At 34.1% G+C, this 23,193-nt stretch overlaps 1 protein-coding gene across 6 annotated transcripts in view; it reads left to right on the forward strand.

The window, feature by feature from the left end:
• Positions 1-743: 743 nt before the first annotated feature.
• Positions 744-23,193, forward strand: part of LOC105488649 (follistatin like 5) — an 813,494-nt gene continuing 791,044 nt past the window's right edge. For 2 of the 6 annotated variants that reach the window (XM_011752910.3, XM_011752913.3), the window contains exon 1: positions 745-1,640. The gene's annotated coding sequence lies outside the window, so the exon portion shown is untranslated. Of the gene's footprint in view, positions 1,641-23,193 lie in introns of all 6 variants that reach the window. The other 4 variants (XM_011752909.3, XM_024795001.2, XM_011752911.3 and 1 more) reach the window with 3 other exon arrangements.

Consider the following 23,193-nt stretch of genomic DNA (forward strand, 5'->3'; position numbering starts at 1 on the left):
TATCCAACTTAAGAAAATTAAGCTTAGTTTTAGATACCCACTTTTCTGTCCAAGTAAGTCATGTTAACTGTAGGTGGGATACATGCATGGAATGTGAATAATCACCCTTCTGGATGATTGATTACTTCAGTTCACTGAAAGTGTTTGTTTACAAGTTTAAGCAGTCCGTGGAATTTGGCATGACAGGCCCCCTTTCTCTTGCCTTTAAGGCCGCTAGAGCTTCACTGGGACAAGAAATATCACAAATACTGAGAGAATTGCTAAAGGCTATGTAATGCTTCCAGCATACTCCATCTTTCATAGAACAATTGATATAGTAGACATAATAAATATTGCATAACCTTCAGAATTTTGGCAGTGGAAGTTGAAGCTGAGAACTTTCACTTTTTATTATTTATTTATTTTTTTACTGTGGAATCTCCAAGTCTATACAGTTTGAGGATATATTTAAATCATGATAATGAATAGGGAAGGTTCTGTAGGTTTTATTGGAACGAATATGAAGTATAATATATACTATGGAGCACTCGTAATTCTTTTTGTTTTTATTTTTAAGATTCTGTTTAGAAATGATGGCTAGCGCTGCAAGCTTTCACGTTTCCTCTCGCTGCTCAAGATTTTTTTTTTTTTTTCTTCCAGGCAAGTTTCTGCAGCAGCGACTCCCTCCAGCGGCTCCGTGAACCGAGGGAAAGGAGTAGGAACACCACATACGTATGCGTTCAAATAACCAAATAGCAGTGAGAGGCAGCAAAGTTTGGCCAGGAAGATCAAAAGGATGGGAGATGTTTTCAAGAACGGTTGAATCGATTCATTCTATTTCTCCGTCTCCTCCCCACCCGCCTCCCACTCGGTCCTCTCCGCGCTCCACTGCCCCCTCTCTCCGCCCCGTCTTCCTTCCAGAGCTGTGCCCGCAGAGATCTTAGAGTGCGCAGAAACGGCAGTCCCAGCGAAGGCAAAGGCTCCAGCACCGCCAAAGCGTTTAATTTCCACTGGACTGGTTGAGAATACATCTTGAAGTCCAAAGATGCCCACGCTGACCTTAAACCTGGATTTTGTAGCCTCGATTGCCGCAGCTGACCCTAGCAGAAGCCCAGTCAAGGGGGCGGCCCCTCACTTCTCGGCGAGTTGATATGCAAAATAGTTACGTCAGATGGTGGGGGCGGGGCACCCCCGGGTTGAGTGGCAGCAGCTCCTGCCTAGAGAGGAGGAGCGAGAATCAGCCTGGTTCAGTGACTGAGACAAACTGGAGGTGAGAGGAGCTGGTACTGTCCACTGTGCTGTCGGTGCTGAAACTGAGACGCGAGCGGACCAGTTGCTCCAGCACCTGGAGGCAACGCCCTCTTGCACCCTCTGTGCCCTGTGGGACCCGCTTCACCAACAGGACCCATATCAACTTGACAAAGGAGTGTGGTATCGGACGTGGGAGAGACTCCTCTGTTTGCCACCTGGGCGCTCATTCAGGCGTGACTTTGGAGATTTCTATAGTTTTAGACGAAACTATTTTATTTATTTATTTTTTCCCAGCTAAGACGATCTTCTTAGTGGTTTTCTTTCTTTCTTTTTTTTTTTTTTAATTGTGATTTGTATTTCCACAGCGTTTAGGAATCTTTCTGGGGGACTTTTGTGACTGTTAAAATAAGGTAAGAAAAATAATATTGTTATAAATGATTACAAGTGGGGGAGACATAAGGACTGCTACACAACAATTTAAAAACAAGTTCTGTTTATTTTTACAATTTGAAAACTGGACTTTTGGCAATGATTGCAAAAATATTTTAATAATTACTATTATCATTATTACAAGATCATCTGTTAGTGATTATGCACTAAATTCTAGAGGGGAAGTTGAGAGCTTTGCTTTTTGTGAAGTTAATGTCATTATGTTATATCTTGCTTTATAAATATAAATATTTCAGAGCAATGCTTTCAGCAGGGTTCAAAGGAACCATTCCAGAAAACCCTCCAAATATATTAGCAAATGATATTAAATAAATCAACCAACAAGTTGTTTAGAACAAATATAATCAAATAATTATCTGAATGGACTAATCCCTGGTTAATCAACAATATTATTTCCTATATCTAAAGCATAGATTTCAAAGTGCAGAGCTCTCTTAACATTTTTTGGAAGGGAGGAGGTAGGGATAGAAACATTTATATCATGCTGGGTCCATTTAGATGTGTTGTTATGCAGTAGATCCAAATAAAACTTGTGAAACTCAGTCTCTGAGCATTCCACACCCCAAGGTCATGTGTATTTCCAAGTTGGGGGCTGTTTGTTCTGCTGTTGACTAGCAAATGTCATCCCCTTGCCACCCCCTCAGGTTAGAGGTGGATGTAAATGGGAAGCTCTGATTTAATAATACAGTATTAGCTTGTATTATAGTCACTTGTGCTGTTGGTAATTGAATGGAACTGGGAAGCGTGGGCTGAGAAAATGTCTCACTATTTCAGCAATGTTTAACCTCTTGCATGCTTAACAGAGAGCTTTTCTCTACTTAGAAGATTTTCTTTTGAAGCTATGTTCCTTTTGTCAATTGGCAGTGTGTTCTGAGTGTGTCCAGAGAAATAATTCAGTGTGGAAAACGACCGAACAGTACTTCTCATACTGAGCAATTATTAAATGATAGAAGTTATCTTGTGCTCTTTGCATTTCTTATTACTATTCATAACTTTGACAGGTGTGATGGTTTGCTTGATAAATGGAATTGTGGTCTCTCATTTATGTCATTTAGTGACATTAGATTAAGTATAAATGATGGCTGGAAAAGCATGGGGGTGGGGGATATTTCCTTTACATTTCAGAGAGAGAGAGAGAGAGAGAGAGAGAGAGAGAGAGAGAGAGAGAGTTTAGGTTGCAAAGTAGACGTCCAATATTAATAGGAATGAGTTAAATATAAAGCTGTTTCATACTTAATAAGTATTATTCACTGAAGAGAGCTATGCTTTTCAGCAGGAGTACACTAAGTTAGGTTTAAATATTTGTATATTTTAAAATATCATAAAATTTCTACTCTAGTTGTATTAGAGTTACTAGGATGAAGTTTAGCTTTAGAATTTTATGATTTAAACTAAATCCTCTAGGTAGAGATTTTTCATTGTATTTACTACACAGCCCTACAAGAGAGTGATTACCACAAGAAATGCATATTGTTGCAAATACTAGAGGTCAAATGTAAATCTTTTGAAGTTGTTCACATGTTTTACCCTAAACAGATATTCTTTGTAAGATTCACATCAGTCATGTGATCTTAAATTAAATATTCATACAAATTTTGAAAGCCCGGATTGGGTAGAGGGGCAAAAAAGAATATATAAAACACTGAGCTAGGAAGTTTATACAACATAATCTCCTTTAAATACACAAGGAATCATTCTTTCCACTACAAATTATGAAATTTTCTTGTTAAAACTAATTGTATTGATATAAATATTTAGGCTGTGAAATTTCTAACAGAATTACGGCTTATTTTTTCAATTTTATTATCTTGAAACATTAACATATATCTTAATTTTATAACTTATTTGAAAGGCAGTACTATATATAAACATTACATTTACTCAAAATGTACCTGAATGTGTCATTGACTTCCATTTGCACAAAGTTTTCCAAGATGTATGTCTTTATTCAAGTATAAACATTTACCTTGAACTGCCAAAATATGGAATTCTTTAAGATGAAATTTAGTGTTTCATCTAACAATAACATAGTTAAACACTGAAGTCAAACTATGCTACTAGCAATAATAACCAAAGGTTGAGTCAATGAGATTGCAAATTTAAAATATTAGAAGCATTTTTTTTTTCTGATTTTTCTACACTTTTAGCTTTTGTATCTTAGTCCTGAAATAAGGTAAAATTAGATTCCCATCATAAGCCCAAATTTAGCATATAGGGGACACTATTTAAATACAGAATAACATTTCCACTGGAACTAATAAAAGTGCCAACTTTGAAGACACATATGAAAGATATTCAAATGTGGTGGCCCTTTATTAAGTCTTTGATCCACAAAGAAATGACCATATTTTGGAGTTATAATGAATTCATGTAAAACGTAAAGGATTATTCAGTAACACAACACTGGATGGCTTGTTAAGACATTAACTCATTTCATTACAGACACACGGCAAATATATGCAGCACTGTTTGCAGAAAAGTGACGAACTTCATAAAGTCTATAGAAAATTATTAAAATAATGTAATTATATATTACATGACATGCTCAGTTTGTCTTTCTTGTTTCTCAACCTCTTAAGGGTCATCAATCAAACTAAAAATTGAGTCAAAAATGAAATTTATAGATAGATTGTTTCTCCTTACAAATAAAATGCATTCTTGTATATGTTTTGTGAGATTTAAGATAAGGGTGAATCAATTTGGAATTTTTATTATCAAGGCTGTATATTGCTTTCTTTCTTTCTTTCTTTCTTTTTTTTCTAGTTACTAAGATGGGCGATAGAGAAATACAAGTCATAATAAATCTGAAATACTCTAAAAAGTTTGAAAAAAATAAAAATACCCTTTTAAATGATATTTAAGAAGTTATTTGCCTAATAATTTATTGATAATTTTCTTTGAATAATGACCATTTAAAAAATAATATTTAAAGCTCATTTATCAATGAGACCCAAAGGCCTTGAATGACATCTTTCCATTAGTTCTTCATATTTGCCCAAAATTGCCATCGTATCTCTCGTATTTTTTAGTACTTTATATATTATGAAGCTCAAAAGACTCTTGTGAACTAATAAGCTAGAAAAAATACTTCCTGTTGTTAGCATTATTCTAAGAGTCAAGTGACCAATTATCCTTTACCAAACAGAGTTAATCACCTTCTGCTTCAACACCTCCAAAGTCTTTGGGGTATAGCCTACTTCAGATTAGCTGTAGAATAGCTTGTAGAAATACCCTAATTTTCCAATTAAATTGGTAACCACACAGCAAAGCAATTGGTCCCTCTGTGTTTTAAATCACCTTAGTATTGAGGAATTGATATTATTATAATGGATGGGACCATGTTTTGATAAACTCAGAGTTCCAATGAGTTTTCTGAAAGAGGATGAATTAAATAATAGTATAAGTATTGAGACAATTAGAGTGTGTGTATGAATGTATGTATGTACACACATATTTACACATATATGTATATACACATAGATATGTAAATTCTACTTTACAATAAACATGCAAGGGGATGACCTAGAACATGCAAGTTAAAGACATGCTAGCTAGTACAAAATAATTTAGATAATAAACTGTAATACAATATACAACTTTTAGTGGCAAATTTGGCTTCTAATTATTGTTATTTTTTATTTCAACTAGAATGCTTGTGCACATACCAGTTTTTTTTTTTTTTGGCATTAAAATGACATTTAGAACCTCTCATGCTGATTGGCAAGGCAAGGAACAATTGAAAATGAATATTTGCCAGGAATAAAAAAACAAAATAGATGTGTGCATAATGAAGAGTTTATAGCACCACATTAATTATGAAAAAATATGAGTTCTGATAAAGGATTTGGAAATTACAGTCTATAAAAGTAAAACATCAAGTTTACTTCCTACAAATCTTCAGATAATAAGCCATACACCTCTGTAGAACAGAGCCTGGATATCCCTGCCCATAACATATTTTTATTCCTTGTGTATTAATGCTTTCATGCATAAATGTGGTGAAATAGGAGAACAGCTTCACTCTGAACTTTCTTGGTTTAAAATCAAGTAATTAATATTAATTTAATGTGGCTTTGGTATCAAATTATACAAATCTGTAAAGCAAAGTGGTTGCTTAGTGAGTTCATTTGCATGTCAATACACAGGATATTATTTCAACTCATAACTAGTTCATTGCACAAGTAACAATTCTAAAGCAAAATATTTTTAAATACTTCTTCATTGAGTAGTGTTTAAATGTATATTGTAATAGAGAAACTTATTTACTGATGTATTTTCTCTGTGAATATAGCACCAAGGTGGCAATTAAGACATACATACAGTAGCAATTAAAACACACACCTGAACTATATTCCCCAAAGATGATGATGAAATGGAAATAATTTACCTTTTGTAGTTGGACCACTTCCACAAAACATATTAGATATTGCTTTATTGTCTCTGGAGTTATTATTATTTTTAAAATTCCAAAACCCTAAAAGTAAAGGTACTTACATGAAAACACAAATGCCTACCTGCCCTCTGTAGTTACATGCCCCTTTTCTCAAAGCCCCAGTAATTGCTGTGACTCTACTGTCAATCAGACTCTGAGCTGCCTCACTTAGGTTTATGGAATCTGGCCCTTCATATTTCTAAAGAAAAAGAGCCAGTGAGTTGGTGCTAGTAAAAACATTTGTTGCTTCATAATGGAGTGCCCGTTGATATCATTTTGTCTTGGACCCTGGATTTGCTTTTTCATCTGGGAAGAGCAATAAGATAGACATAGATACCATTCAAAGTATTAATAGGTATTCACAATATTTTATTGATATCAGGCCATACACCCACATTAAGTAATGTAACGTTTGCATGACTTTGTAAAGATTGATGTTATTCATTTCTTAATTATTCATATTAATATGAGAAAGCAGAAATTCACATCAAATCTCCATACCACTGTATCCTAAGGTCACGCAACTAGGAATAGGTGAATTAGGGAATCAAACCAAGTTTACATGTTTAGTACCTCTATTTAGGTCAGAAGTCCAACTAGCTATGTCCTTTTCAAAACTCAGCTTTTTTTACTATGATAATCTCTTTACTACATGTAAATGCCTCTTATCATTTCCCCAAGACTATTCCTTAATTGTTAGGTCATTGAAATTATTTTATGGCATATATTCTTTAGTATACACACTTTAGAATGCATAATACCAAAGACCTTAAGGAGTTTTTCCTCTGTATTTCATGTTATAAAGATGCTACATTAATTAATCTCATAGAATATTCAAAATATTAGCAGCAGCCAATGTTTTCCTTGGTGCTTCAAACAGCATAGGAAACAATAGAATACAGTAGATAATGTTTCTTAGGAATTCAAGTTGTTTTTCTTTTTCCCTTAAAAGTCCTACTGGAGATGAAATTCAAACACTTGTTGACATTTAGACCATTTCAAGCAATCAGCATTTGTGGTATCAACTGCTACTCACACGTAATCCTTCAGATTAGTTAGTTACTAAAGTTTTGAATAGTCCGTGAGGTTAAATCAAGATTAAATAAAATAATCAAAACAAATGACTAGCTTTGAAGCACAATACCAAGGAGGTAATCTAAGGTGGGCTCTTGAAAACTTTGGAAACATTAAATACTTTATTCTATTGTTTCTATCTAATTATATTTGATGTAAAGGGGAGTAGTGGCCACTAGCTGTTGCTCTTCGTTTTCATATAGCATTTAGGGTGACTGAGAAAGAGAAGCGGTGACTGCTGTTTGCAATAATTATAACACAGCTCCCAGGTGAGCCAGAAAGTTGATCAGACTCCCTACTGAATCCCCATTAGACAAGTTTTTGGTTGTCTTTATTAAGTGGATCCCAAAGGAGATAGAAAAGTTTGATTTTCTTAAGAAAGTTTAACTTTAAAGCGGAAAACATATACAGCCTTTGATTCTATATTTTACATATCGGTTAGCAATAATCAATGTTTCACTTTTGACACGAAGTCTGGCATAAACGTTTTTAATCTTGAAATGTTTACGAGATTGTGTATACTATTCGTGTAACTCATTGTTCCTCATTCTCTGTGGAGCCCTAGGAAGTCCATTCACTCCAGCAGCTACAATTATCATCTCTTCACAGATATCCTCCAAATCTTTAGCTCTGACCCAGATTTGAAGTCCATTAATGTATTTACAAAGGTCTGCTGGACATTTTAACTTTGATTTCATGGTGACAGCACAAACCCCATGAACTCATGATCTCATCCCTGACATGATCCCCTATTCTACTTTTTCTGCCAGTCAGTTAATGACAAATTCTCTTTCAATTTACTTTGGTCTAAAAATTTATAGATGTTTAAAAATTGCATCGTTCTTCCTATACAATATGCAGCAGGTACACAAGTTTTACATCCCTCACTTTATCATGTAGCTTTATCTGATTCTCTACTTTTCTCATCGTATTTACCTTGACTCAGACTGTCCAAACTGAGACAGAACTATTCTGATATTCTTTACACTAGTCTCCTTATTCTTGTTTCTTCCTGCTGTAATAATAACTGAGACAAAATTTCTGATGATTCATAATATCCCATGCATAGTCTTAAGCATTTATAAACACAGTTTCATTTTTATATGCACAACACCTTATAAAATAGATATAGGGAAACCATCTTTTAAAAAAAAAAAAAAGTTGAATTATTTTTCAACTGTCATTTTAGATCCAGGGGATATATGTGCATGTTTGTTACCTGAATATATTCCCTGATGCTGAGGTTTGGGGTATGAGTGATCCCTTCACCCAGATACTAAGCATAATATCCAATAATTAGTTTTTCAGCCCTTGCCTCCCTCCCACCACTCCACTCTTGTAGACTCCAGTGTTTGTTATTGTCATCCTTATGTCCATGTGTTTACAATACTTAGCTCCCACTTATAACTGAGAACATGGGATACTTGATTTTCTGTTCCTGTGTTAATTTGCTTCGGATAATGGTCTCCAGCTGCATCCACATTGCTGCACAGGACACGACCGTATCTTTTTTTATGGCTGTGTAGTATTACATGGTGTATGTGTACCACATTTTCTTTATCCAATCTACCATTGATGAACACCTAGGTTGAATCCATGTCTTTGCTATACTGAATGGTGCTGCAATGAGCGTGCAAGTGCATGTATGTTTTTTGTAGAATGATTAATTTTCCTGTGGCTATCTACCCAGCAATTGCATTATTGGGTCAAATGGTATTTCAGTTTTAAGTTCTTTGAGAAATCTCCAAACTGCTTTCTTCAGTGGCTGAAGTAGTCTGTATTCCCACTGATAGCATATAAGACTTCCCTTTTCTCTGCAGCCATACCAGCATCTGTTGTTTTTTGACTTCTTAATCATAACCATTCTGACTGGTGCAAGATGGTGTCTTATTGTGGTTTGATTTGCATGTTTCTGATGGTTTGTGATGTGGAGCATTTTTTTCATGTTTGTATGTCTTCTGAAACCAAATCTTAAGGTATTACTTACAGAGCTGAGACTCAGACCAAGTTTTGTCTGAAGTCAACCACATGATCAGGTCCTACTCTTTATGTCCTGCTCTTACAGATTTCATATCTTATCTGGATTTCTCTTGATTAAAATATGCTTTATAATGCCACCATGTTAAAAAATCATCATTAGATCTCCAATTTTCACATTAAGTTGACACTGCTGCTTTAAAGATTCTTCTAATTGGTTCTACGCACTGCAAGTAGTCAACCTGCTTTCCCATTTTCTGATATGTGAAATGCACGCATACAAAACAAAGATAAGTTAAAATCTAAACCATTACACAGTTCCTTACCTCTGTATAAACACGATGTCCTGTCTGGACTGTTGTACTTTCAAGAATCCCAGTTTAGGTCTCACTCCTCTGCATCCAGTCAAATGTTTTTATAGTTTAAGAGCATATTGTGCTCCCATGTGATTTTCAGAGTTGTTGTAGTTTTTGTTGCAGTAAATGTCATGTCAGTATCACTCTGGATCTCACCAAAATGTTCATGTTTTTAAAACATATGTATGTTTTCTGTTGTGACATACAAATTATCACAGACTTAGCCATGTAAACATTTATTATCTCCCAGTTTCCATGAACTATGAGTCTGGGTACAGGTTAGCTGACTCCTCTGCTCAGGACCTCACTGTCAAGGTTTCTGCCAGCCCTGGGTTTTTATTTGAGGCTTGGGATTCTCCAAGATCACCTAACAGTTGGCTAGAGTTGTTTCTTTTCAGCTCGGAACTCATGGAGACTTGTTGCTTCAAGGCTGGCACAAGAATTAATCTGACTACTTCTGTTTCTGACCTCTAACCCCGCTTTTAAAGACTCACTCATCCAGTCAGGCCCAGGTAGGGTAATTTCCCTTCTGATATACATTGAATTACATCTTTAAATCCCTTCCTTTTTGTCATATAATGTGACCACAAGAGCAATAGCACATTACCTTTGCCATGGTCTATTGGTCAAAAGCAAGTTATAGGTCCCGCCTACACACAAGGTGAGGTGATTGTACAAGAGTGTGTGTCACTGGGATTCAGGAAGCATTCTGCCTACTGTACCTGGTTGAAGTTTTACTTAAACCTTAGTCTTTATTGCTTGAATGCCACTGGGCTCTTCTTTCTAACCCTAAATTTATCATCTAAACTATGTAGTATACAGTCTGGAGTTGCTTTTAGATTTGTTAATGTGTCATAGGCTCTTCTTCCTAATTAATCCTTTTATAGGAAGAAGCCTAGAAACTTCTTCTGTGTGTAAAAAAAACCTGCATAGTTTACGATTACTTCATATATATATAAATTAATTGATCCTCATTGGATTTTACTCTCTTTTTATGCTTGCATTTATTACATAATGCTTTGTACATTTTGAACTATAATAGATCTATGATGATGGATTTGGTTAATGTTTTTTGATATTAGAGTTTGGTCGTCTGCTGTGTTTTCTCATTTTTAACTTTGGTCTCTGACTAATTGAGAACCACACAAAGGATATTTTATTATGACCTTACTGCATGCAACATGAACTATTTTCATGCAAATCAGAAACTTGTATTTAATATTATATTTATGCTCCTTTACAGATAATATAGTAATTACATAGAAAGTGAACATGATATTTTACACTTGCTATTTAGGAAAAGTGTAAGAAATATACTTTAGATTCACTTTAAAAGAAAAACTTCAACATGTGAAAAAAATGCCATGTTCAAAAGATCTTCAAAAAAGATTTATGTGCTCTGGATCATTTTTTCTTGTTTATGCGTCTAAAGATTAGTAAATTATTGGGCAATTGCTTTTACTAACATTAATTGTACAGAAAAAAGCCATTTCACTTATATCTTTTATATACAATTAAAACAATTTTATCTTGACAAAAACTAAAGACAACTAACTAGTAGGTAAATTCAATTTTTCATTCTTTTATAAACAATACTTTAAAAAATATTATTAAGATAATAGCTATTTTGGCTGGATGCAGTGGCTCAAGCCTGTAATCCCAGCGTTTTGGGAGGCTGAGGCTGGTGTATCACCTAAGGTCAGGAGTTCAAGACGAGCCTGGCCAACATGGTGAAACCCCATCTCTACTAAAAATACAAAAAATTAGCTGGGCATGGTGGCAGGTGCCTGTAATCCCAGCTACTTGGGAGACTCAAACAGGAGAATCACTTGAACCCAGGAGGTAGTGGTTGTGATGAGCTGAGATCATGCTACTGCACTCAGCCTGTGCAACAAGAGTGAAATTCCATCTAAAAAAAGTTATAGTTATTTTAAGAGAAATAAATTAATTCAATAAATATATTAAATACCTACTATGTTTCAGGTACCCTTTCAGGTACTGGGGTTGAGTAGCAATAAGAGAGAGAGTACCTGCCCTACCCTCTCTGTGACAGGGTAGACAATAAGCAAAGTAATAAGGCCAAAGTATAATATAATGTTTGGTGTTGATAAGTGTTCAGGTAAAAAGTAAAACAGGTAAAGTATTACTAAGGGACAAGAGTACTACCTAAGATAGGAATTATCATAGGTTCCAACTTCATGCCATTCTGAGGAACTCAATAAGTAGTTTCTGATTAAAGTTAATATTCCTTATCATTCTAAAAAGTGTGAATGTTTTTATCCATAATTATAATGGAGAAAACATGATATCAGTAAGCCCCGGGGACTTTAAGAAAGAGCTTATCATCCAGTAAGAAGTCAGTACATTTAGGGTGGAAGAATGTTGAATACTGGAACATCTACTCACAAAATAGAACTTTATGATTATCAAGTATTGATTTGATATAATACCTTAAAATCCTCTTGAATGAACTTCAATTTGTTAAATTCTATTCAGTCTTAAATGTCAAATTCTTGGCAAAAACCAGAAGGCACATATCATGAAAAAAGTAATTACCTTTTGTGGTTTGCTTGTTAATGAAAATTAGCTTTCATTTTTGTTTGGCACTACAATGTATTTGAAATATGTTAATTCGGTTACTTTTTTTTCTTTCCACTTTTAAACATACTAGACAGAGCATGTTGCAACTAAATTCTGGGACATAAATCTAATTTCTGAGTATAAATTTAGACCCTTTTAGCACTGTGCACTTTATTTGTTCAGAACTTCACATTTTTTCATAGAAAATTTAAGTTCTCTAAAATGTATGTTCCTTTAAGGCAATGATTGAGTGAGCTGGTATTTATGTCAATGATTCATTATCCCAGACACTATGGCATTATTAGGGAAAGATAAATGCTTAGAATGCTTTTTGGGTTTGTGCACATGCTTGAAAAACTACAGTGATTGTTTGTTATTATGAAATTGCATTCTTTATTCAAATAGTGTGACATCATGGGACCATGTAGGAAAAAAAGCAAAAGAAAATAATAGTAATAAAAATACATCTATACATTTAGAAAATAAATGCAAAAATTATATGCACAATATCTCAATCCTTTGGCAGAATATCAAGAGTTAGTGCGCTTACGAAGAAAATAAGACTTGAAAGAAGTGCATGAATTGTGCCAAAGATTTTCCTGAATTATTTCCTCAGTGAGATTTCTCATAGAGCTATAATTAATAGGAGTAAAAATAATTAAAAACTGAAGAGAAAGTTTCTAGAAAATGCTTTGCATTTAAATTCCACTTATTTACAATTCATGACAACAACAATTTCAAATTAATACCCTCTGCAACTGTTTATTTTCTTTTAGCCAGTGCCTTATTTCTCTACATGTCCTGAGGCCTGAGAAAGTCGAAGGGCTTTCATTCAGTTTGTTTCCCTGTCTGTGCACAAGTAGTACAATTTAATTGATAATGTCTGTAGTAAGACTGTGTGCCCAGCTGTGAAAACTGCTCCGGATGCTACTCTACTGGACTTCTAGTTAATTATACATGTTTTGCTGAACATCTCGGTTAAGCTAAAAACTGTCTAAAAATCAGTAGAGGGAGCTCAAGAAGGCATTAAGAATATTCTGATTCTGGCCTTCTAGTGCCACTTTGTTTTGTCCCAAAAATAGTCTTCAGGTAGAGCAAATAAAGGTATTTTTAAATGCAAAATAACTTTTTGAAGTTGCAAAATTTGGAATTGTTTAAATATTTGAAGAAGTCACACAGTTTCTCTTGAAATTGCTGTGTCCTATTTATTACTGGCCTTAAATGGATTTGATTTATAAATGGTTAGGACACTATGGAAACCCTGCTGTGTGATACTCAGGCTTTTACTGCCCCAGTTTTTAGATCTTAACACTGTGCTCTTGATCTAGAAAATAGAATATGACAAGATGCCGAGTATACAAGAGGCTTCTGTAAAGCACCAGCAGGCTTAAATCAATCTGTGATAGTTATTAGAATATGGCAGGTCATATCCTAAATTTTCTCTGTTTAGCTCAACTACAATGAACTTAAACATCCCATTTTGTTTTATTTCAGAACCTTTCAAACTTTTAAAACTGGCACAAAGTTAGAGCATATCAGTCTTCAGCAACTGTTAAACAGACAGCATGTTTTCAGTTAGCAACTTCATACCAAGGACCATGTCCCATATTTATATACCTTACATATTTGAAAATAAAAACTATCTCAAGTTATTTTGATTGGGATGTTGCTACATGATTTTTAAACATCCTGCTCAAAATATAAAACAGCTAATTTAAAAACTTTTTCCAATTGATTTTTTTTCTTTTTTCTTTTTATCAGAAAGAAAGAGTATCATATATGCCCTAATGATTCAGTTGAAAACCTCCATTGGAGCATTCTGGAAAAAGAAACAAAACTGTATTTCTAATGATTTAACATAGCTTCATGTGATAGTGTTATTCATTCCTGATTTCATACTAAATTAATTGATTTCTCTATAATGGCATTTTTGTAATTAGTTGATTTTTCCTATATGAAATTTAAGTTTAATAGTAGCACATGTGATTTATTGAGAACACATTAAAGCCAAATTTTAGTAAAATTTGCTGTTATTTGGCATGCAGTGTTTATGTAAATGTCTAGTGATCCACAAACTTTTGAAATGTATATTTGAAATTCAATTATGCTTTTATTTCTATAACATTTCCCCAGAAGTTGAATTACTTGGTAAAATCACATGATCACTTTTAAGTAAAAGGAATAGGCATTGTCATATTATTTTCTATGATGATTACATCAATACATTCAGACTAGAAATGGTTGAAATATTATTTAACCATAGAGTTTGGTGCCTTAATTTTGTTAAGAGTAAACATGCACTCTGGATTTTTATTTACATTTGCTTATTAGTGAATGTATTGTTTTAATGATTTTTTATGGTAGTAATTCTTCTATTGTAACATTTCTTTATGTCTTTGAACATTAACTTAAAAGAATCTCAACTCGATTGTACAGAGTCAATGAAACTAGATGCCATAGAATAATAATAATTGTTTACTGAACAATTATTGTGTCTCAGACACATTTCTAGACACTATTCATTTATTTTGATAAAACTTTAGAAGAGCTTTTAAGGTAGAACCAAGCTGACATCAAGGTTTTTGGGAGGTACAGCCCATACTGTCTCAGACAGGAAGCACACATGTTTCTCTCTGGTTCAAAAGGCCCCAATGATCTCTGTCTTATATTAAGAACTCTGTGGCTTTACTGTTATATGTTCCATGTAAACTGATTTTTCCTCCATGTCTAAAGTCTTCCTTTAAACACATTAGGCCCAGTGTGTCTTTCTAGGAAGCACTTGGCCTTCTCAAGTATGTAATATTTCTTCAAAATAACTTATCTCTTAAATATCTAGGATTCCAAACAAAATATATTATTCTGATATAATCCTGATTAGCCAATATTCTTTAAGAAGTTCTAAACTGTTAGCAAAAACCAAAAGCACCACTAATTAAAAATTTCCTTAATTTAGAGGAAAAATAAAACAAATTTTATTAATGTGGTTATGTATCTGTTTTTCATTCAAGTCTTACCACTAAATAGAGGAATAGTCAAACTTCTATTTCAGGCATACTCCACATGTTTTATCTTACTAACAGATGTCAAACTGAGCATAGTATTGAAACTAAGTTACAAAGTAAGTGAAATCATAAGGTAGCATTTCTACCAGGAACAAAAATATTTTTCAGAAGCCTGTTATATACATTTATATACATATACAGATACACACACATATACAGATACACACATATACTTATACACACATATATACATACACACACATATGCATATACACACACAGATACAAATATATAGACAAATTGAAACTACATTGACTTTTTTATTTTTTATTTTTTGAGAGACAGGGTCTTACTCTGTCACCCAGGCTGGAGTGCCGTGGCATGATCACAGCTCACTGCAGCCTCCACCTACTGGGCTCTAGTGATGCTTGGGGGTGCTGATCCACATTAGCCCTTCAAGTAGCTGGAACCACAGAGATGCAACAACACACAGAGCTAATTTTTTTTTTTTTTTAAATTTTAGATTTCTTTGTAGAGATGGGGGTCTCTCTATGTTGCCCATGCTGTTCTTGAACTCTAGGCTTGTGAGCCACCACAACTGGCTAATTTTGTTTTTAATATTTTTATATTTTGGAGAGATGGTTGGTGGGGGGTGGGGGGCAGTCTCTCTATGTTGCCCAGGGTGATCTCGAACTCCTGACTCAGCCTGGATTACAGGCTTGAGCCATCGAAGTGCTGGGATTACAGGCATGAGCCAACGCACCCAGCACACATAGACTTTTAGTGGGAAGAATCTTTTGTATGGGTTTCATTTCAATTACTCAACATTTCCAGATTTGTTGATAATTCTAAACAGATAACATACAGACACTTTGGTTTTGGGAGTGTTTTCAAAATAATTTTTGAATATTAGAACTCCGTGGGCCACAGAGCCATGATCACATGGTAAATGACACACACATGCAAAAGATTTTGGTTTTGAGCTTGCAGTATTTTTCCTCAAACAAGTTTGGCTAGAGTAATCTCACATTGTTTTATTTGATTGCTTGGCTTGTTTTATGTATATTCCTTTCAGGCTTCCTACTAAGTCTGGTGTTTCTGAAGAGTTTACCCATTGAAATCACTATAGCACTTAAAATTCATTTAGAATTATAGATGCTGCATTCATTGAAAAATGGTTTGATTGATCACTTCTTATTGCAATACAGGTTAATAATGCCTGACTCAGAAAATACAAAGTATAGTAATAAATCACATGCACTTTGGAACATTTCATATCATATTTAGAAGGCATTATAAAATAATGTTACATGTGCAAGATTAACACAATAATCTTTTTGAGGATATGAACTACAAAGATGATAATTTATTATTGACAGTGGACACTCTAATCATGTTTATTTTGAAAACCGATTTTTATAACGTATAAATGTATATATACATCACCTTTAAAACTTTTAATTAAATCAATAGGTGTTTTTAGACCTATTAATATGCAGATAAGTACATTTTCAATAAAGCATTATGTTGATATATTAAAATTTGAGGACCCACTGGAATCACAAATACATTAGATATAATGATTGAAAATGCATTAAAGGTCAAATTCAAGACATAGAAGGAATTTAGGGTGACACAATAATTATCGCACTAGAAAATATGAATAGTGCATTTTCTTCTCAGTTTATTTTGGATTGTGTTCAGCGATTTTTCAATGACAGACTAGTTGAGATATTCAGAAGGAAGATTTGGTCAACCAGTTTGGAATCATCTAATTTATTCACCAACTCACCTAATATGGGAAGGTTCAAATAGCTTCAATGTTAATGTATTTATTTATTAGTTGGAGATATGAAATTTCACTAAATATTGACTAGTGATCTGCCAGATTCAAGGTAAATCAGATTGCGGCTTAAGTAAAGGTGGGTTGGTTGGCTAGGTATAAATGTCTTTCATTTACCTGAGTAATCTTCATATTTCAAACTTTGTTTTTTTGGAGGTGGAGTTTCACTCTTGTTGCCCAGGCTGGAGTGCAATGTCGCAATCTCAGTTCACTGCAACCTCTGTCTCCTGGGTTCAAGTGATTCTCCTGCCTCACCCTCCCGAGTAGCTGGGATTACAGGCAACTGCCACCACGCCCAGTTAATTTTTTGTATTTTTAGTACAGACGAGGTTTCACCAACGTCTGATCTCGAACTCCTGACCTCGTGATCCACCCACCTCGGCCACCCAAAGTGCTGGGATTACAGGCATGAGCCACTGCTCCTGCCCCAAACATTAATTTTATAGATACAAATGAATAATAAGTAGAAAAACTAAGGAAACAATTCAAACAATAAAAAATGTTTCTGGAAAGTCTCTTCAAAGAAAAGACAGTAAGCTGATCTCAAGGAGAACTGTAACCTACAGAGTATACAAAAATGTGACTTTTATGAGGATTTATCACTCTATTTTGTATTTTCTTATAGCAATAGAGTGATTGTATAATTCTGTACTACAAATAAATCTTACAGCTTTTGTTATTGGCCATACTTTAAAAAATCAAGCATGAAAGAACAATTGTAGATTTAAAATCTGCCTTTTGCCTGTTGTAAAGACAGCTTCTTGTGAAATTCTTCTTAATGTTGAACTTGTTTGACGTTTTTTTGAAAAGCAGTATTTTTACGTTAAGTTAGGGAATGTTAACTAAAGAGAAATAGGAACTAAACTTAGAAACTAATTCCCAGATAAGAATATTTATAAAATTTTGAAGGAAATAAAAATAAGAAAACAAGTGAAATCATAGTTAAGAAGAGCCTACAGAAACATGATAACTAAATTTCATGTTATGTCCTGAATGGGATCTTCAGAAACAAAAGGATGTTAGGGCCAGGCGCGGTGGCTCATGCTTGTAATCTCAGTGCTTTGCGGGGCCAAGGTGGGCAGATCACTTGAGGTCAGGAGTTCAAGACCAGCCTGGCCAACATGGTGAAACCTCGTCTCTATTAAAATACAAAAATTAGCTGGGCATGATGGCATATGCCTGTAGTCCCTGCTACTTGGGAGGGTGAGGCAGGAAAATCACTTGAACTTGGGAGGTGGAGGTTGCAGTGAGTCAATATCCCACACGGCATACCTGGGCAACAGAGCAAGACTCTGTCTCACACACACAAAAGATAGAGAGAGAGACAGACAGAAAGAAAGAAAGAAAGAAAGAAAGAAAGAAAGAAAGAAAGAAAGAAAGAAAGAAAGAAAGAAAGAAAGAAAGAGGACATTAGGTAAACACAGAAACTCAGAATAAGGTGTGCCTCAGTTAATAATAAGGTATTAGCATTGGCTTATTAGTTGTGACAAATGTATCCTACTAATATGAGATATTAACAATAGGAGATACTAGTTGTTGGCTATATGATAACTGATATATAGTATATGTACCATCTTTGCAACTTTTCTGTAAATCTAAAACTATTATAAAATTTAAAAAATGAGTGAGATATAAAAGTATGTTATAAAAAGGCTTTTTTAGCTATAGATACAGTGATAAGTCAGTACAGTATTAAGGAATTTACTCTAGAGAGGAAATTCTATATTTGATCCTTCTGTTAGAATAGATTCACTCCAAAGTGACATGGGTATTTCAGTTAAAAGGGAAATATTCTTCAGATGGATAGACAGATAGATGCATAGATTCACAGATAGATATATAAATACATACATATGGATGTTATATTTATAAAGATATCTCCATTCAAGTGTTAGAAAGAAAACAACACTGGGTGCTTAATAGGTGAAGCTTTAGGTTCCACAAAAATCACTATTATTTCCTTTATTATCATGCATATAAATAAGAAATGATCAAAACAGGAATCTTTTAGTTATAAAAAATCAAAATCTTAACTAGTATTATGAAACTGTGAGATATTTTTGGTCTATCTCCTCCTAAGTAAAAATATTGTATAAACTACTATTTCATGATCTGGTCACAGAGATTAAGTGAAACACATTCCCACTTAAACAAATCACTTTTTCAAAAAAAGTTTAGGAAATTCAAAATAGTCTCACCACTGGCCTTGAAGAATCATCATACACATCAGGATAGTCTAAGCTTTACCACATTAAACTTCCTAAAGTTTGGTAGCAATTATTAATACCAATGTTTTTGATTCTTTAAACTAAGCATATGGAAATGCTATCCTTTCTAATTATTCCAGTGTTAGGTATGGCCATGCGACTTGTTTGTTCAGTAAAAGAATCGAAAAGACAGAGAGTATTTAAGAGCTGATGCATGATTTTCTGTTTGTTTCCCTTATTATGGCATATCCTCATGTCCATGTTGAGACAGGGCTGTCATGAGATAGGCTACTCTTCATCACTTTGTTTTTAATAACTTCATGGAAAGATTTTTCCTTGCCAACCTTCAGTGCATATGTAGGGAAAGCGAGAAATACACTTTTAGGTCCCTGAGATTTGGGAACTGCTTGTTGTATAAAATAGAAAATTATCACTATAAATATTTTATGGAAACCTCTTTAAACTTGCATTTTGTAGATATTTTGAAAATAGAATTGTATTTGTATCATACCTGTCAGTAACATCCCACTGACACTTTGTGTGTTTTTAGATATATATTTTGATTCTTATTTCTTAACGCTCATCATGTTGAGATAATTTAGATATTTCCTTTTCACTACTTAAAAAATAAATTCTCATATTTTATGTGTTTATGGCTATCTTTATGCATAAACATATGCATGCCTATAGAGATTTATATTTGTGTATGTGTGTGTGTACTGGTAATAAATATGTGTGTATTCAGCATGCTATTGTAAAATATGGAAACTAGTTTTTTTTTTAATTTAGGGGGGAGTCTCACTTCTTAATTTGCCACCTACAGGAATAATTTTATGTGAATGTTTACCATTTAAAAGTAGTTTTACATTAGACAGCATATGTTTTTATAAAAATTTACATAAGAAAATTCCAAACAAAAAACAAATTTAAAAAATTTAATGAACCACATTATAATTATATGTATACACCATATTTCACCTAATTCTCTTTGCTCTTCTGTGTTGGTATCTTACTGTAATATGTATTCACTTTTTTATGGATCATTATATTTGTCTAATCAATTTTTCAAAAGAACCATGACATTCTTGATGTTTACAACCTCATCACCAAGAAGCACTGCTTTTGTATTTGGTGTCATCACGCAGAGCTGACAAGGTGGTTTAAAATAGTAAGTTGAGTTTGATTCCATACTAATCACACACTCGGTATTTGAGCGATTGCATGCACCATAGCATACTCTGACATGTTTGACTGTAGTGAATGAAAAGAAGCTCAAATAGTAACTTAGAAATAAATTTCCATTTGGAATAGCCGTGAACGAGAAGAGTTCAAATTAAATCCTCTTAGTGCATTAAAATGCAAATATAAGAAGGCAATCCAATTGAGTTACATCGATAATAGAACATATAACACAAATGGAAATTCCTCCCAAATAATTAAGTTATAGCTATATAAATCACTGATGTGTGCATTTGAATTTTGTTCCTTGCATGCATCCTTGAAAGTTCACTAACTTTGGATCACATTAGAATATGCTTTGTTTATCTCCCGCAGACCAGTCTCTAGGCAAGCTCTTTTCTCCACCGAGGCCAATGAAGGCTCTTCCCTGTTCTTCACAGCATTTGCTGTGCTACAACTAAAGCTTTAGGCTCTGACAGCAGGTTTTGCTTTAGACATAATTATGGAAGCTCTTTAATTGGGCCATCACCCTGGGAGGTTCAATGTCGAGCTTTTTCAGTAAATAATTCTGGCTCTAAAATATGCATAATCATGAGAACAATAATGTTTGTACTTTAGTTATATAATCTTGGAGGGAAAAAACAAAAAACTTGAAAGATAGTTCCGCTTGGAAACTCTGCAAAGGTAGAATTTTTCCTGGTTGTGTGTGTGTGTGTGTGTGTGTGTGTGTGTGTGTGTGTGTGTGTTTAAAATCAGATACAATGTAACCTTAGGTTTTAGGATTTAGGATTCTAAGCCTTAGTGTTTTAAACAGTTTGTAATGATTTAAAGATCCAGATGCCCTAAAATATTTAGCTTATAACAATTACGGAGGGCAATTAATATTGCAGTAAAAAGAGAAAAACAGAAAATAATATGCTTTGGACATTTAAATTGATAATGATGCTAATTTTATATGCAATTAGCATGGAGCATTAACAATGATATTCAACCCTAAACATATGAAGGATTTCCTTTGGTCTTGGAAAACAATCATTTGCTTTCAACTTTAAATTATATAAGAAACATTGGTAAGTGATAGCATACATCCATAATTAAATATTAAAATAAAACAAAATTCAATTAAATCAAATGGAATTTATTTAAATTTAGAACACATATTCCAATGCCGAAATATAAATCAAGGTAAAGTCAATAATCTTTAAAAGTTAGTTTTTATCATTGTAATTTAATATCTGTACAAGAAACAAAATGACCTAAGTAAATAAAAATGGCTAATTATGAAAAAAGTAGAGGTATTGTTTGAGTGAATTTTTCTAATGTTATCTATAATCAGATATCAGCATTTTTAGCAGGAGGTATCTCTCTTAAGATATTGCTACACAACTACAGACATAACATTTAAAGCGTTAAATGATGATGACAATCAGAAATATCCCAAGAACGAAATAGTTGATTTTATCATTAAATAAGAATGATAGTAATAGTTGTCATTATTTGAGAGCCTGGTGTGTGTCAAAGTGATGTATTAGGTATTATGCATGCATAATCCTGTTTAATTCTTAAAACAGCTTCATATGAAGGAGAGATTACACAGATGAAAGCTGAAGTAGAAAGACTAAATAATTTGACTACAGTCACATAGCTAATAATTGACAGTCAAAGTCAATAAAATTCATGCAGGTATGCATGTTTATGACTGAGAATGCTTATTCTTTTTTTTTTTTTTTTTTTTTTTTTGAGACGGAGTCTCGCTCTGTCGCCCAGGCTGGAGTGCAGTGGCGCGATCTCGGCTCACTGCAAGCTCCGCCTCCCGGGTTCACGCCATTCTCCTGCCTCAGCCTCCCGAGTAGCTGGGACTACAGGCGCCCACAACCGCGCCCGGCTAATTTTTTGTATTTTTAGTAGAGACGGGGTTTCACCGTGGTCTCGATCTCCTGACCTTGTGATCCGCCCGCCTCGGCCTCCCAAAGTGCTGGGATTACAGGCGTGAGCCACCGCGCCCGGCCAGAATGCTTATTCTTTCATCTTTTACCTTTCATAAAAATTGTAGTATATCAATACCTATATTACATCTTCTCTTAGCTACTCAAAGGCATTGCTCCAAGGGTCCCCCATTCTCTTTCTTCCTTATCAATTTGTATCACTATCCTGGGTCATTTTTATCAGTATGAAAGAATGGTGCTATTTTCCCTGTCTTTAAGCTCAACGAACTAGCAAAACTCTCTTGATCATGATTATTCTTCATCTGTCATTCCTTTTCTCTTCTTTATTTTATGCCAAAATTTATTCAAGAGCTGTCTTTATCCACTGTCTCAAATTTCTCTTTATATATTCTCTCTCAAATCCACTAGACCATTTCCTGAACTCTATTTCCATCAAGGTCAGCAATAATCTACAGATTATTAAATACCTTGGGGTCAATTGTTAGCTCTCAATAATGCTTGAACTATTAGATGATTTGCCATAGTTGAGATAACTTTCTCATCCTTCAAACATTTCCTTTACTTGCCTTTCAGGACACCACAATCTCATTTCCTCCTGACTCAGTCCACATCAATTCAATCTTCTTTGCAAGATCTTTGCCCCAACTTCAAAGCCAGGTTTCTTAGCAAGGTTTCTAAATTTGGCACCACTGAGATTTTGGGTGGGTAATTCTTTATTGTGGGGGTTGCTCTACACATTGTAGGACATTAGACAGAATTTCTGACCTCCACCCATTAGATACAATAGCACCCTCATTTCCCATTGGAACAACCAAATATTCAGGACAAAATCACCTTTGGTGGAGAGCCACTGTTCTCAGTGGTGGAATACTCTCAAGCTCTTCTTTCTACCTGTGTATACTTCCTCAGTACTCCCA

The sequence above is a fragment of the Macaca nemestrina genome, chromosome 3 (genome assembly GCF_043159975.1).
Source record: "Macaca nemestrina isolate mMacNem1 chromosome 3, mMacNem.hap1, whole genome shotgun sequence".
NCBI lineage: Eukaryota > Metazoa > Chordata > Mammalia > Primates > Cercopithecidae > Macaca > Macaca nemestrina.